General features: G+C 55.9%; 1 protein-coding gene across 1 annotated transcript in view; it reads right to left on the bottom strand.

The window, feature by feature from the left end:
- The window catches only part of Shc4 (SHC (Src homology 2 domain containing) family, member 4), a 111,144-nt gene extending 93,802 nt beyond the window's left edge, over positions 1-17,342 (bottom strand). The window contains exon 1 of the mRNA XM_005376697.2: positions 17,246-17,342. The gene's annotated coding sequence lies outside the window, so the exon portion shown is untranslated. The remainder of the gene's footprint in view (positions 1-17,245) is intronic.
- Positions 17,343-17,348: the final 6 nt, after the last annotated feature.

The following is a 17,348-nucleotide window of genomic DNA, read 5'->3' as shown; positions in this document are numbered from 1 at the left end:
TCTTATATGAGAAACCTAAAATGTAAATAAAGAAAATGGGGGAGAGAGAGAGAGACAGAGAGAGACAGAGAGACAGAGAGACAGAGATCTTTTGCAAAAGGCAAGGGGACCAAGAGGTGGCGGGAGGGAGCAAAGGTAGGAAAAACCTGTCTTAGGTCCAGGCACCAGCTCTCCAGGATGAATGTGATCATGATGCACTGCAAATGTGCACTAATAAAAATTAAAATTTAATTTAAAACAAAGACAAAAGAAAATGGAGACTTGGAGGTTTAGGGCGTGGCTGCTATACAGAGTACAGGGTTTCTCTCTTTTGGAGTTAATAAAGATGTTCTGAAAGTGGTGATCGCTGCACAGCTCTGTAAATATACACTAAAAAAACAATGAATTGTACGTTTCCAGTGGGTGCACTGTACGGCACGTGAAGCATATCTCAGTAAAACAATTACTAAGAAGTAAAAACCTGCAAGCAGTATGTGACCCCTGGCAGACCCCGCCCGGGAAGTACGTGGGAACGGACGAGCCCTGAATACACGGACCAGGCTCAGGACTTGGTACGGTTGTTTGAAACCTTCCCTGGTGCCCGGAGGCAGGGTTCAGGGCTCTCCCTGAGGGCCCCAGGCATCCGGAGCGCATGCACGGGCTACGCTGCCCAGCGCCCCATCTGTTCTGTGCCCCTGCCGGGCTAGGGGCTGCACCAGGGCAGGGAGGTGCGTGTGAGTCATCCTTATGCCTAGCGTGTCTTACAGTGCAATGAATGATTTATTTGAATGAATTTGCCCACAGTGATGGTCAGGAAGTCTCAAAATAGCCTGTGTCGTAACAGGACCGTTTGTAACGTGTTCCTCCCTAAAGGACTCCGGCACCTGTGACAAGGATCCGGCATCATGCTGGCCAAAGCCCTCCTGGTGCCCGGCTAGAGGCGGAATACGGCTCTCACAAGAGGGGGACGGACAGCACTTTCCCTTTCAGTGTGGCATTAATCAAATGAAAACCCAGGCGGCCAGCAGTGGGAGGAGGACCCGTCCCCTGGGATGGGGAGCAAGTGCAGGGGGAGCTCAGAGGGGCGGGGGACAGCCACTCAGAGACCCCGCCCAAGAGGTGCCAAGGCCTCCCTTCTCTCCGGCAGTCCTGCCCTCTTTTATTTTCTTTTCTGCAGGCTCTGTCGCTTGCCCACCGGCCCCTCCCACCAGCAGGTTAGTAGCAGAGAGCAGGTCTGCTCGGTCCTGACACCTAGCACACTGCCTGGCCCATGGTAGCCCCTCCAAATACATTTTAGTTGACTAAACTGAACACATTTTAAAAATCCAGACACCAGCAGGAAGCTCCGCCTTGTCCACCCAAAGCTGGGCGTGTGCACCCTGCACAGGTGAGGCTCTGCGGCCGGCGCTCCTCCGCCTTCTGCGTTCTTCCTCGGTGCTCACAAGGACAGGTCTGTCTGACAGATAGCGTGTCCTGCTGTTCTTCCCAAAAGGAGCCCTCCCTCTGCAGGACTCCTGCCCGAGCCAGAAGGTGGCCGAGGCCATCACCCAAACCTTGCCCTCCGCCTCCTCCCACAGCAGAGAGCCCCATCCACTCCACTCCCAAGGATGCCTCTCCTCCTAAAGAAAGCACGGCTGGTAAGGTCTGGAGTATCATGTCTCCCAGGGGTTGGAACTCAGTTCGAGACATCTAAGCCGACCGAGAAGAAAGGTTTCTCCCTGGCAGAGGGCAGCCCAAGGTTTCACAGATGTGTCTTCAGAGCCAGAAGCCAGACACACAGGGACAACCGCAGTCTCACTGCACTTGGGTGACTCCAGCACCCTGCAGAACGGGCTAGGAAATGGGCCGTAGAAACCTTCCAGTTCATCAGAGAAAGGTGCCAGTCACTGTGGGCAAGGAAAGTATGCCAGGCATCTGCGCCCCGAGGTGGCTCTGGGTCTCATTCCAACAGTCCCTCGCCCACGGAAACAGCCCTCACAGCAGATTGTGCTGAGCTGACCGAGGGCTTACCCCCGCCTACAGTGGGCGCTCAGCCGGAGGTCACCGTGGGACAGCGCCACACCCGAAGCGCTCTGGGGCTACAACCAGGCCCTTGGACCCGTGTGTCTGAAGCCACCTGGGCTCTTTCTGCCAGAAAAGTCATCTTATGCGATGGAAGGTGGTCTGACTAAGCATCTGCGCTTTTGATCTTGAGCACTGCATTGTGTCTCTCTTCCACCTGCCCATCAAAATCCTCCTGTAGGTAGACAGATCAAAACTATAGTGACTTTACACTTAAGAGAAACATTTATTACAGTAAACATTACATTGTGTTAACGTTACAGCAAACATTGGCCAGGGAGCAATATACTACCCCTCACTTCAAATACCCACCTACCTTATTCACCAGATCTGGCCCTCTGTGGCTTTTGGCCCTTCCCCCAAGTCAAAGTGAACACAAAAGGGAAACATTTTGAATGTTTCAGGATGCTGAGGCAGCCACAGCACAGCTAAAGACACTCATGAAAGAGGACTCCAGAACTGCTGCAGAAAGGGGCAGGGTCTGTGGGATAAGTGTGCTTAAAGCAACGGGGAGTATTTTCAGGCAGATTTAATAGCCATGTGTCTTTTACTGTAATCAATTTTTAATGCAAACATTCACCATCTATTTCGATCACCCTGTGTAGAAAGATAGCGAGATACCACGGAGAGAAAGAAGAGTGGTAAAGCCAGGCATCCACTGAAGGCGGCAAACATTTTCGTATCTTTAGTAACTTAGCGTGTGACTTAGACAGAGACAGCTGCACCTGCCATCGGTGTGGTTTGAATGTGTCCCCCCACATTTCATGGGCTGGAGAGTCAGTTTTACATTTGCATGTCTGCAGTAGCTGGAGACAGGCCCCTTAGGAGGTAATCTGGGTTCAGTGAGGCACAAGGGTGAGGCCCGTGATGACATTAGTGGCTTTGGACGAGGAAAAGAGGCTGAGCTTGCACTCTTACTGTCCGCCACGTGGCACCCTGGGCCAAGTCAAACCCAGCAAGGAGGCCTCGCTGAGCAGACGCCCATGCCGCTTTGTACTCACCAGCCTCCACAAATGTAAGCCGAATGAGGGCCCAGTCCTCATAATTACCGTCTCAGGTGCCTTTTCACAGGACCAGAAAATGAAGACAACCAGGGAAATAAATATGTTGTCGGTTCCCCATCATGTCAGTCATCCCATGTTCTCAGTACAGCATGAATTCTCCCTGACTAACATGTCCTCAGTGTGTTTCAGACAGAAGCGCCTTAAGAGCTTTGACTTTTAACGTTGTTCCTGTGATTCAAAAGTTGCAACTAAGCCAAAAAAAAAACAAGAAAAAAGGCCGGGCGTGGTGGCTCACGCCTGTAATCCCTGCACTCGGGAGGCTGAGGCAGGAGGATGGTTGCAAGTTCCAGACCAGCCTGGGCTACAAAGTGAGCTCAAGGCCAGCCTGAACAGCATAGCGAGACCCTGTCTCAAAAAGACAAAAAAAAAAAAAGTTGCAACTAACAGCTCTGATTGCTGGCCGTACATCCAAGGCTCCCTCAAGAGACTTGCATCCCTGTGCAGTCCTAGCCCCAGGAGACAAGAAGGTGACTGTCTGTTGCTATGGGACCAAGTCTCCACGCTGGCGTGACAGGTTCCTCATAACGAAAATGAGAATTGAAACCTGGGGAAAGCTCCCCGGCTCAGATTCAGTTGCTTGGTGAGAGGAGGAGGGCTCCCCTTTCCTGACGGACGGGAAAATCCGAACTCGTGTCAGAGCATGAGTGCATGTGGAAGCCGGGGAGCCTGGAGAGTGCTGTTTACACAGGAATAACTGCGCGATCCGTCCCACCGCTGCGGAAGCAGACCTACGGCCAGGAAGGCAAACTCGTCCGGTCCCCGCAGGGCTCCTGCCTCCAGACATTTGTTCTCCTCTTCCCATCTCATTTTTCTGCTTTCCACCCTTTCTCCTGTGGATGCGGGAGTCATTGGTGCCAATCCTCAGCTCTTTCCCATGCTCTCATTCCCTGCACACAGTAGGACCACAGGTCTCTGAAGCTGGACGAGGCTCCTCCCGGCCCCTGGTGCCGCCGTGGGAGGGCTGTGTCCCCCAGCCTTGCTCCGGCCATTAGGAAGCTGCCCTCCTTCCAGGGGCTGAGTGACAGTGACAGAGGGCAGAGCCCCTGCTGCAGTGCTCGGGACACACGAGGTGAGCGGGGATCCTGAGAAGCCAAGAGGACCCGCCAGTGCGGGGTGACCTGGTCTGTCTGCCGCGACTCAGGCGGCAGCTGTGACAGGGGAGAAGGGACACACGGAGTCAGGAGGTGGCCTCGGGCAGTCGGGTGGGCCTGGCTTTGAAGCTCAGCTCTGCACACACTGGCTGTGGAACCGCGGGCGAACAGTGCCCCATCAAAGCCTCGGGTTCCTCGGCTACGGCAGCAGCAACAGTTCCATTTCATGGGGTTCTTGTGAGGCTCCAGTGTAGCGCAGGTCAATGCTGGGTGTCCAGAAAGGGCTCAGCCGGTGACAGTATGTTGGGGGGCAATGTTGTTCTTCCTGATTGCCTTCGGCTTCTCCTGCCTTCGTTTGGGGAGCGGGTGCATGAGGCTCAGCAACTTCGAAGGGACTCGGTGAAGAACATCCGGGTGAACGGGGTACCGGTGAGAGTTAGGGGCCATGGGGTGTGAGGGAGGCTGCCCACCAGTCTTGGGGGGTCAGAGAAGCTCCGTCGGGGGAGGGTAAGCACGGAGGGGCTGGAGAGTGGATTCCAGGTGATGTGCGCCGTGTGCACAAGAGCTCCAGGCAAGACTAAGGCTGCTCCAAGCAACCCAGGTCTCCCACAGGCCCGGAGCCCAGAGACGCGGTTGGCAGCATCCACAGGGGAGCGCTGCTTGAACGGTCCCTCTGCTCTCTCCACACTGTCCACGGAGGACACACGCGAGTCTCCCTCACCTTTGTGCTCTCAGAGCTCGGCGCACGTCTGACGTGGCACACAGGAGGCTCTCGGTAACATCTGCTGCATGTCTGAGAGTTAGACCCAAACTCCAGGCAACCCGAGCTGAAGCTTGATGCCAGTTTCTCTCCATTTTCCCGTGAGTTTCCTAACTGTACTTCCGCCCATCCCACTTCTCAGACCCAAATAAATAAAAGCTAAAAATACAGCCCAGGTCATGAATCATAAATGAGATGGAAAAGCAGTGACTCACAGAAGTTAATCTGCTTCCCAGGAGAGTCCTGCTGGATGTCCTTTGCTCTGAAGGGTTAGGCAAAAAGCCAGCGCCCTTGCTGCACAGACAGTGTGATTCTGAGGCTGTCTCAGGGGGCCCATCCGTTATCCCAGGGCTCCCAGGCAGAGAAGCCAAGGGGTGGCAGCCCTGAGCACCCCTCCACGGAGAAGCAGAGTGACAGGGCCAGATGCAGATGCTAATAAGGGCGCTCTAGGTGTGTGCCATGAAAGCGAGCTGGAGCCACGGTCATTCTCAGTGGTCCAATGTGTCCTCCATCTTATTGGCTACTGCCATTGTCTCAGTGGGTCAGTGTGTCCTCCATCTTATTGGCTACCGCCATTGTCTCAGTGGTCCAATGTGTCCTCCATCTTTTTTTTTTTTGTTTTTCTCCGGTACTGGGAACCGAACTCACGACCTTGCGCTTGCTGGGCAGGCGCTTTGCTGCTGAGCTAAATCCCCAGCCCCTGTGTCCTCCATCTTATTGGCTACTGCCATTGTCTCAGTGTGTCCTCCATCTTATTGGCTATGGCCTTCATATGGTTTCTGCCATGGCCAACTCAACACCATAGCTTAGTGAATCATCCCCATGGCTTAGTGAATGACAGGAATAATTACATTTTGTATCCTTGTCGATTAAGCTGGAGAAGTAATCTAATGTAATAGTGATAGCATGTACATAGTCTCTCCTGAGAACCCATAATTCACTTAAAATGGAACATCTTTTGTTTGTTATGACCTTGTTTCTCAATTCTGAATGCCTCAAGATTAAATAATTATACCTATGCCCCAGCTCACACAAGTCTGACTCCACCTTGAGTACCCAGCATGGAGGAGTTGATCAAATTAAACACTTACTGCAGGAAGTTGTACTCCCACAAATAAGAGCACCAGCAAGTACCTCCACAAGGCAGACCAACATTAGCAGCTCCACCAAACTCTCCCCTGTCCATTACTCAGAAATGTCTGCACCCAGCCCTTCCCTTTAGAGACTCAAATACACTTGAAGTTTGCTCCTGCCCCTGGTTATCATACTGAACCCTGCTTTCAGTACACCATCAGAAATCTTGGTAGCAGTGTACATAACTAAATCATTATTGAAAAGTGTGGCCGCCATTTAAATAAGCTTTACTGAAAAAAAATGCCAATTGGAAAAAGCCAAAATATTGTTTAATCAAATACGTTGTCTCCAGCAGGAGTCTAAGTATCCTGGTGGACTCCACCTTCCCAGCCCTCTAGGGTTTTAGGACGCCCAAGGTGTGGTTGTGCCTGAGGCCGCAGTGGCAGAACCTCCTTCACCCCATGAATTCCAACTCCAGATAATATGGCCCAAAGAGTAACAGAGCTCAAGCGGCCTTGGAGATCATCCATTCCAACTCCTCCATGGGTCACAGGCAAAAGCAGGATCACTCAGCATTTAAGGGGCAGAAGGAGAAGGAGACGCAAAAGCCAGAAATGTAGTACAGGAGAACCAGCAGGGTGTGACATGGTGGACATCAAGGTGACTCGGGCTAGCTGAGTCCTGGGCAATAGAGAGGCCTGGAAAAGATCCGCTGGACTTTGGCACCTGATGGCTTGCACTGGTTACTTAAGGGAGGACAGGAGCAAAGGCCAAAGCCAGACGGCAGACGGTGGAAAGGAACTGCTAAGAGTGAGGAGGCAAGTCGGGAGCGCGGTGCTGCGGTTCTGCTTTTGTTTTGAGGAATTGAGACTTTGAGAGCAGAGAGGTGCGATTTTAAGGATGGAACAGACACGAGCCGGCTGATGTGAGTGGAGGTGACGGCAAGCAGCGGGGGGACATGGCGCATTCACCATTCCTGGGAGGTGGGGTGGAGACACCTGTGACACAGGCAAGGCCCGGTCCAGATGGGGGCGGATTCTCTGAGCGCCCGTCAAGGAACGTTCAGAGTGGAGAGCAGCATTTGCTCTTTCTTATGTCTGGACATGGGACATCTTGCTTCTTCTCATAAAGAATCGGTGACTATATGAAAAGCCACTGAATGCCAGGCACGGGGCTGCACACCTGTAATGCCAGCACAAAGAGGCTGAGGCAGGAGGATCGCCACAAGTTTGAGGGCAGCCTGGGCTATGTAGCAAAACCCTGTCTCGAAAAACCATATCAATCAATCAATCCACTCAATTGTATACTCAAAAGATAAATTTGTATGGTAGGTAAATTACACCCACCACAGATGTAGAAAAATATGGCATTTTTCTCTCAAGTAATGTTTTCGACCAGCATCAACCACCCGTCACAAGACGGCAGCATGTTATCTGTGCCACAGGGAGCTCTCCCTATGTGTGCTCTTAAAGACAGAGCCTGGGAGGAGGAGCGTCAGCTACCTGCATGGCTCACACTCACCGGGTGTTGGTGTCGGCTATGAGAACTAGACCCGGGTCTGCACGTATGCACGCACGCAGGCACGCACACGCACGCAGGCACGCACACTCATGCAGGCACGCACATGCACGCAGGCACGCACGCTTCAGGTCCCTAGGGCCGGGTGAGGGCTCAGAGACCCTACCCTGTGCTGTAGGTGAGCTAGGGGCCCTTTCTCCACGGGGACAGGGACGGGGCTGGGACAGGGATGAGGATGGGGACAGGGAAGGGATGTGGACAGGACACGGATATTCCCTGCACTGGGCTCCTTCCCTCCCTCCCTCCCTTATCATTCTCACCCGCAGGGCGGTCTGTTCCCAACGTTCCCTCCCAGAACGTCCCTGTCGCCGGACAAGGCACGGAGCTGCGTACTGGCGTCTCCGTCTACTTTTCCCACAACTTTGCAACTTCTTGCCGCTTGTCCCAAGAGATAATGATTTGAGGCTGGGTGTCGGAACAGCGTGGCTTTGTTTGCAGCGCTTTCAGGGGTGTGTGTATTTCCTACCTCTGCTGGATGGGGCTGGGCCGAGTCCAGCACCAGGGAGACAGGGCCGGGTCCCCACCCCGAGCTCCCCACGATGTTGTGCTGGGGCTGGGTCAGGAGCGCTAAGCTGATGGGGCTCAGGCATTTGTTTCCAGTGTTGTATATTTGCAAGATGTTTTATTGCAAATCAAGAATTCTTTCCAAGTCTCTCGTCCTTTGCCCAGAGTATGTATCATGAAGGTCATCTCAGAAAAGGAGAGAATCAAGAGGACAGATTGCCTTTGTCCCCGGCCTCAGCACTGTGTCCCGCAACCAAGGAGCAGCCACAAGGAGGACCATGCCCAGGACGCCGCGGTGCCCCAGGTTCGCAGGGGCTCACGGCCGATCTGTGTGGGAGGAAAGGTTGGGTGAAAGCGGCCGCATGCGGCGGTCCTCACCCGTGCCCACAGGGGTGCTTGCGTGCAGAGGTAAGTGTGCGATGGTAGACGTGCAAAAACATCAATCACACACTGGTGTCGATCGCCCAGAGAAGAGACTTTTCACCCTTTACCTTCAGTATTGTTTGAATTTTCCCCCAAGTTAGCATGTGTTACCTTTGACATTTCAGAAAACACGATGAAAAAATTAGACAGGAAGACCTAGAAAAGGCCCAGCAGTGGTGCACACCTGTAATCCCAGCACCCTACGAGACTGAGGCAGGAGGATCTGAAGTTTGAGCCCAATCTAGACAACTTAGCAAGACCATGCTTCTAAGTGAAAAATGAAAAAGGGTTCAGGATACAGCCCTGTGTTCAATCCCCAGTACTATAAAAAAAAAAAAGGAGAAAAATTAGAAAGGAAGGAAGGAAGAAAGGGAAGGAAGGGATGGAGGGCAGGAAGGAAGGAGGGAGGGAGAGAAAGAAAAAAAAGAAGGGTGAGTCCTCATTGTTTGTCCTCCCTCCTCAAGTCCTGAATCTTCCATTTTTTAATAAATATGACAAAACAGCCTCATTTTTATGAGGAGGCTAGAAGTCTTTGACTTCCTCAGAGGACTGGATGATCAAGAATTAAAATATATCCATTTTGTCAGCATGGGCATGATATTTCAGTTTTTGGCAAATAAATATGTAAAGCCAAATTGGCTTCTTGTTTGGTTGCTTTGTTGTCGTGTTGTTTGTTTTATTTTGGTTTTTCTGAGACAGCATCTCACTATGTAGCCCAGGCTGGCCTCCAACTCATGGCAGTCCTCACGCCTCAGCTTCCAAGGTGCTTGTATTACAGGGATGCGCCACCATGCCCAGCTGGTTTTGCTAGATCATATGCTTAACAGTTAATGTCACCACACCTGAGAAAGATATGTATTTTCTCCAAATGACAAAGACTGTTGAGAACAAATTACATCTTGCTTTGCAATGCCTTTATTCAGAAGTGGTCAGTAACACAGAATGCTTTGGAGCCATGCCAAGCGTTCTGGACGATGTGGGTTTTTATGAAGAGAAACAAAAACAACCATTTTCCCGTAGTCTTCGGTTGAAAAACATTAAGCATGGAGGGAATTCCAGACTCGCTGAGGTCTTGGCTTTCTTTATAACAAGAAAGGCCCTACATGAGTTTCTAAATCAAACTTTACCCTCAGAGATCCCTATCTAGTTACCAGTTTGGCTTCGCCTCCTGAACCTGGGTCTGGAGTGCACTTCTGCCATCGGCGGGCCCCAGGGCCTGCGCACCTGAGGTGACCATGTGCAGCGGGGCTGGCCCGAGCTCCCCATGTCCCAGCCCCGCTCGCATGTGCAGTTGCCGCTGCTCACATCGCATCATCTCACCAGGAGCTACACGCACTGGGAAACAGGGCTGCGGACTTTTCTAGAAGGCTGTCGTTCTGGGAAAGGAAGTCAGAAGCTCTGGAAAGACTGCAAAGGAAAGCTGATCTTAACAGCAACAAAGAGCTTGAGTTGAGACCATCTGAAAGAACAAAGAAGGGCAAATGGTTCTGCTCTCCGAGGGCTCAGATCCGTGTCCAGAATCTCATCTCCTTCTGTGGAACCAAGAGGAGGAGGGTAGATGGGTGGAGTTGGCCCACCAGCAAGAAAAAGGCACTTGAGTCACTGTGCATAAGATGCAGGTGAAAGGTCCTGACCTTCACGAGAAAGCACACGTATACAGGTTCACTTGCACTTTCCTTCTACAGTGACAGTCTCGTTGGTATCACGGAATCGCCTTCTTGCGCACAGAGAATACGAAGGAGTGCCCCCCTCTTTTCCGCACTCTCAGAAGTCCACACAGCCTCCCTGCCTTAATGGGACACTGTCATGGTGAGATGGTCGGTCACCTGGCTGGGTTGTCCCCACCCACACCTGCCTGCTGGCCACCACTCTGAGTCTCATCTGGACCATCTGCCACCTCCACCTCAAGCTCGCTTGTCAGAAATGGAGCCTCTCTGTCCCTGTCAACAGCGCCTCCTCACCTCCTGTGGCTGGCACCTCCCGCCCACCACCCTCAGCCACATCTCAAAACCTCAGGCCAGCTGGGCCGGGCTCCACCCTTCCTCCCTTTCCCCCTCCTGAAATTACTCTCGCGGTGTTTCTCTACCTCCTCCCACCCATCGGGATGCTGACACGGACATTTCTCACCCTGGCCTGCCGTACCACCCCTCAGAGGGCTTCCTTGCATGAGGCAGCCTCTCCTCACCACCAGTGGATCTCCTGCCTCTGCCCGACATCCGGACTCCGATGCCAGCCAGGAAGACTGCTCTCACCCGGCTCCAGCCTCAGCAGTACCAGCCTCAGAACTCTCCCAGCAGCCTCTGCACCAGCTAAGTGAGCACCAATGTTTTCTCTGGCCAGATTCCGTACCCGTGTCCATGCATCTGGAAAACCCCTTATGCACCCATTCATTCCCTTAAGGCTAAACCTCTACCCAGCCTGTCAGGACCCCCCTTAAGGGCCCCAGGAGGCTTTCCCTGACCAGTGTGCCAGCATCTCCACCCCTCCAAGTGGGCTGCCCTACATCCCTGGCCACCTTGGGCAGGCGCCCGGCACCTTCTGCCCTGTGTCATGATTGTCCTCTTGGTGTCCAGTGAGAGCTGCAAGCACAGCTCCCCACATAGGTTTCTGGGGACACTGGTTCACACGGAGCTGACAGAGTAAGCTGGAAACGCAGCCCGCAGGGCAGGAGTGGGGTGCACGAGGGCGTCAGAAAGGTGGGGCTGGCAGAAGACGTGCAGGGTCAGGATGAGCCCGGCATGTGTGACTTGGGCACGGGAGGTGCCCTGCCTGGATGGGTGAGGAGAGCATGGGCACGGGATTTGGGGTTCCCCTCCCTATAGACTGAAACAGGAGGGGAGACAAAGGGCCGAGCCAGGGCTCTGCCTGGTTCTCTCCTGAGTCCTCCTTGGGTCACATAGCCTCTCCCTCCTCAGGCCTGTCTCCTCCTCCTGGGCGCCCTGTCCTCCCAAATCCTTGCAGTGCTCATCCATCGCCAGCACCTTCTCCTGCCCACCGCCCCGTCCCAGCTACATGGCTTCCCCCTGTGCCCCTACATGGGCACACTCCGCCATCGGTCACCTTGACCGCAGCAACCTCCAGCCCCGGCCCCGGCCCTTCCTACCCCTTGCCCCCTTGCTCACCACGCTCCAGGCTCTCTGCTCCCTCAGGGCAGAAAGCCAGCGGCTCTTCCTCTGGTGCTCTCATCTCCCCTCCTCCCGTCGCCTCCCTCTGTCCTCCCTGGCCTCTCACCTGATCTCCAGCCGCCCTCCTCTTGGACCCTCCCTGGCATTTCAGCCCGTGTCGCCTTCCCAGAACACCTCTACCCCGGTCACTCTCCGGTGTAGCAATGCAGCATGACCCAGCGCGCATGACCCTCGACGCCTGTGCTGCCATCTTGTTTTCCCTCCGATCTCCTCCGCCAGTCTCGTGCCTCGTCCAAGCTACACCACTCTCTTCCCTCACACACCCGCCTCTCTCCTGCCTCCCGGAGATACCCGTTTCTGAGGCCCTGAGATGCCTTCCCCTGCGCGGGATCGCTGAGCCTCTCCGGGGAAGGTGCTTCCCCAGGCCATCACCACAGTTTCGCTGGCATCACTCAGGGTTACTGTACCCACAGTAAACCGCGAGGGCGCCTTGGCCGTCCTTTCCTACTGTAAGCTCCTCACGCATGAATCAGTCTCAGTCCCCTGGTGTGGTGGAAAGAGCACCGGCCTAGGAGTCCAGGCGCCCTTGCTGTGCTGCTGCTGAGCCCGTGACGCTGGGCAGCTTAACTCGCCAGCGGACAGGAGTTTATAGTGCAACGCGTCCGGTGAGCTCTGCTATCAGGGTTAAAGGACAGGTGCTGAGGGAGGAGGTGGAAGAACCCTGGCTTTCAAGAATTTTGCACTAGATTAAAAACATGAAAGTCAGAGCCGGGTGTGGTGACACACACCTGAAATCCTAGCACTCAGGAGGCGAAGGGAAGAGCATTACTGCGAGTTCAAGGCCAGCCTGGGCTGCGTAGTAAGTTCAAGGCCAGCATGAACTACACAGGCCAGACTCTGTCTCAAAAAACAAAACAAAAGCAGCAACAAAAACATTGAGTTGAATTACACATTTCATCATTTCCCAGCAAATGATTCCTGTAAATCGTTACCCATGTCACTGGGGTAAAGGTCCCATTTCTGGGATTGCTCCCAGCACAGGGTCAGGAAGCCGGCAACCCCAGCAGGCCCTGTTCTCACGGCTCACACAAGGTAGTTGGTGAACGCGTACCCTGGTTGACCAGAAGGTGCTGAGAGCGGCTAAGGCAGCGGGCAGGAAAGCAGGCGGCTCTGCACCTGCACAGAGCTAGGCTGACCCCTGACCTCATGCCAGTGCCACTCCCAAGACCCCTGACCTCATGCCAGTGCCACTCCCAAGACTGAGCGGGGGGGCCGCAGGAGTCTTCCTGGGTGCGACGCGGGTGGTAACCTTTAATATTAGAAAATACGTGGATCTCAAAGAAGAGAAGGAGGGGCGTGGTGTGCACACCTGTCATCCCAGCACTCTGGGACCCTGGGGCAGGAGGGTGGCACACGGCACAGCCTGGGCAACTGAGGACAGTGAGACTCTGTCTCTAAAATAATAAACTGTGGATCCAGCTCAGTGCAAAGGCCTTGGGTTCAATCCCTAGTACTTCAGAAGAGGAAGAAGGCAGGAGGAGAAGAGGTAGACAAGGGAGAGGAGGGGCAAGAAAAGGAAGAAGGAGGGAGGGAGAGGAGAGGGAGGAAGAGAAGGAAGGGAAGGGGAAAAGAAGGAAACTTCAGAAAGCTAGAAGTCGCTTCTGCCAGAGGCTGTGGACAGGCCTGGCCAGGTCAGCTGTGCAGCCTCCCCGCACACCCAGCCCCTGAGCGCCGGCCTAGTGGGTCTGCAGTATGCGCCTGGCCCCATTAAGCTGCACCCCGGCCTCTCCAGGAAAGGCCGGTCGCACCTGCTCCCCTTCCAGTGACGACACCTCGCAGTCTCCGGGCATCGCTAGCCGTCCCCCACGGGGCACAGTCGTCCCGTTTGTGCCTCACCGCACTCCCTGGACTCAGCAGCTGTCCAGGACGGGGCCAGGAATCTTGGAGGCAGCGTGCACTGAACAAAACACCTTCAGAGTGCTGAGACAGGAGGGTCACTGTGAGTCCGAGGCCAACCTGGGCTGCATAGTAAGTTCAAGGCCAGCTTGAGCTACATAGCAAGACCCTGTCTCAAAAACAAAAAACAAAAAAACAAAAAAACAAAAAGAAAAGTTGTTTGAGAAAGGACTGCTAGAGACACTAACTTTGGGCCCACATCTTCTTCACCAATCATGGTCAGCCTGTGCTGGGCCTAGATGTCCACATAGCTCGGCAACACTGTTTAGCACGGGAAGGGCTCCCTCAGCTGACAGCAAGGTCCCCTCCGGGGTGTCACCCAGCCCGGTACTCGGTGTCCCTGTGTGTAAAGGAAGGGAGCCCAGTGGGCTTGCTCCGAAGAAGACCGCCTCGGCTTCTCTGCCAGGGACTCCGCTGGAAAACGCAAGATGGGGCTGAGAGATTCCATCCCGAGCCCCAGCACCGGCGGAGGTGCCGACCTGGCCACCTGCATCACAGACAGCACAGTGGGGGTGCGGGGGGCAGCCTGGACCCCCGAGCTGGGTGTCACTGAGGGTGACAGAACACGGTGCTGAGGACGCAGGCTGGTTCACTTCCCACTGGGGGTGACTCAGACCCGGCTACAGAACAACCCGGAAGTGGGAGTGAGAAGCCACAGTGGGGAACAGCCCCCCAGGGTCACAAAGATGGATGACGGGGGTCCAGCCCAGGCCCACTGCAGAAGCCCCAGTCCAGCAGACACGTGCCAGCCACGGCGACCTCCTCACACTGAAGGGTGAAGTGGCACAAAGCACCCGGGGCCCTGCTGTGACCTGCACAGGCGCAAGCGTGGCCTCACAGGCTGCCGCGTTGCAAGTTGGCTTGGGGGGCAGGGCTGCAGGGGGTAACGGGGCCACCGGGAGAGGGGTTAGCGCAGGTCTCAGACCCCCGGTTATCCCCTCAGGAGTGCGCTGTCGGGAAAGCGCCCTCCTACCTGCCGGTCTCTGCATGCGACCCCTCTCCCACGCCCTCCTGCCGCCACCCCACCTGCCACGTTACACAGGGATCCAACAGGGGGCCTCTGAGTCCTGGACTCTCTGCCTCCAAAACCGAGCTAAATAAACTCTCCTCTTTATATACAGCAACACTCAGCTCACAAACATATTGCCCATGATTCTGGTCCTGAATCAGACTTCCCCATAGGGTCAGCCTTGAACCTAACCATCGAATCTGATTCGGTTCTCATCCAGCTTGGTTTGCAACTAGAACCGTGGAAAGAATGAAGTTCTTCAACGAGGCACCCCTGTATTTCTCAGCATCGGGTATTCTGTGATCGCGGTACAAAGCAGACTGCTCCAGGCTCTGTGCATTCCTCCACGCCCTCCTGGCTTCTCAATACTATCTTCAGACGCTTTTCCTATCAGTAAACAGTTTTCATGTTGGCGTCTCAAAAGCATATGCAGCATTTAACCATGGAGAGACCAGCATACCCAGTACCGGCGGTGAGGAAGGCCAAGGAAGGCGGGGAAGGAGACTGCTCTGACCTGTGGCATTCGGGAAAAGTAACCCTGCACCTCAGAGCCGCGGTTCAGCCTACACTGCGCAGAGGGGGGCCAGGCCCCAGAGAGGACCAGGGGGCGGCAATAAAGCCCCCTTCTGCCTACAAGACCTGCGCATCAGTGAGTGGCGACCCTCACCTCCAGGCTGTGGTCATCACCAGGCCAGCGTGGATTTCAATCTTCCTGTCTCTTCTCCCCACGATGGGAATACACGGCGCACAGCCGCGGTGCAGGTGCCGTGATTTTTTTTCACTGTCAGTTAATAGGTTTGCCTTTCCTTTCTTAAAAATTGGTTCACATCTCAGAAGAGCGGCAGAAGCGCAGCATGGGCCAGGATGGAGGCCGAGCGGAAGGCAGCTGAGGAGGACTCCCCGGAGACTCAGCTCCAGGCCCGCACCTGCCTTCCACCCCCAACGGGGACTCGCAGAATGCCTTCTTTGGGATCGGTTCCCCACGGAAACACTGAAGGCGACACCCCGATAAATGCGATCGCTCTGCACCTGTCACGGTCGGGTCCCCGGCAGCTGAGGGAGTAAGCTCTTCCATGCGTTTGGACTTCTAAGAGAGGGCTCAGCCGCGTGTCCCGGCCGTGGGCAGTGTTGTGTGCGTGTAGGTCTCAGGGTCAGTGTCCGCCGTCACGAAAGGGATGCCTGTCCTCGTGAAAATCCCCGCACGCCAGCGAGGAGACTTCCGGGGAAACGGACCTCACACGGCGGCTCCTCCCAGGCCTGCTGCCTGCCCCCCACCCCGTGAGGTCCCCATCCTGCCCCGAGACACGTCCTGCGCCAGCTTGCCGCCCAGGCTGCAAATCCGCGGGCTCACCTGATCGCCGGCCTCCTCCACCGTCTCCCCACTCACGCGCACGTCACACAGTCACTTTATTATCCTCGCCAACCCAGCCCCGGCCGCCTCCCTAACCCACCGTTTCTCTCGCACTGACGCTTGCGCCCTCCCAGCCTGCAGCTCCAAGTCCTTCCGCCCGTCGCCACCCGCAGCCTCCCGCGGGAGCCGCAGGCAGCTGTGAGTCTGGCTCCCTCCGGGCTCGCGGTTTTTTCTCTGCCGCGTCCAACAAACCAACAGACAGCTTTTCTGAGTAGCTGCAGACCCGGGCGGTTCTCGGCACCCCCGGAGGGCTCAGCCTCCTCACCGGCCCTGAAGAGCTCCGGGCCTCCCCTCCTGCCTCAGCTGTCCCCCAGTCTGGCCCCTCCTGCGGCCCACGCCTGTGCCAGCTCCTCGCCGGCAGCCTGCCCTCCACACCCGCTGTCTCTTCAGTTCAGCCCAGCGTTAGGCAGCCCCGGCCGCACAGTGCCGCGGTACCTACTCCCGCCGTCGGGAGCCGCCTCCTTTCGCCTGGTGTTTGCTCTAAGATGCACCTTCGCCTGCAGGGCTCCCACCTTTCCCGTTGGCTGAACCCCCGCCTCTCACCGCAGGCACTGTCCTCCGCCTGCATTTGCTGAGATGCGGGCGCTAAAAGGGCAGGGGCCGGCTCCTCGCTCCCCCAGACCCGGGCTGGGCTGGGCACACGGAGGCCGGCGAGGACCCCGACGTTGCACGGAGCCGGCGGGCAGGCCTGCCCGCAGCGGTGTGGAAAATCACCCAGTAGGCGCGCGCTGAAGCGCTAAGACCGCTCCTAGCACAAGCGCAGAGACAGCCCTGCTTCGGGAAGTGCGGGCTAAATGCTCAGCTCGAAATTTTAAAACAAAACGAAATCCTTTTCCCACGGCAAGTTCTTCCGGCACAGAAACGTGCGCTGTATTCACCCAGAACAACAGCCAGTGTGACGGCCAGGTCGGCATCACCGGGCAGGCAGACAGCGCCCGCTCTCCGGAACCACCGCGCCGGCTCCCGCGGGACGGGAGGCCCACGCGGCTGCCTCCGCCAGGGAAGCTGCCCGGCAGCCTCGGTCAGGGCCTCGGACCCCACTGCCCGTGAACCCGGCGTGCGTCCCAACGATCGCTCAGGGCAGCCGGGGCTTGGTGGGGAGTTTGCGAGGCCGGCGGGCCCGCCCCTTGGTCCGGCTGCACAACGCCTCCTGCCAGCCCCCGGCTGCCGGGCTCGGGGCCCTGCGGAAGCCCGGACAGGGCGCACTTACCCGCGCGCGGTAGCTCAGGCCGGTTCCCAACAGGTGCTGCTGCGGGCACGGCTGCTCCGGCCTGCGGCCGGGGGTCGGCTCGGCGGGCCCAGGCAGCGGGCAG

The sequence above is a fragment of the Chinchilla lanigera genome, unplaced genomic scaffold, assembly GCF_000276665.1.
Source record: "Chinchilla lanigera isolate Chin_1 unplaced genomic scaffold, ChiLan1.0 scaffold00008, whole genome shotgun sequence".
Lineage (NCBI taxonomy): Eukaryota > Metazoa > Chordata > Mammalia > Rodentia > Chinchillidae > Chinchilla > Chinchilla lanigera.
Note: the sequence above shows the minus strand (reverse complement) of the source record. Positions and strands in the feature narration are given on the sequence as shown.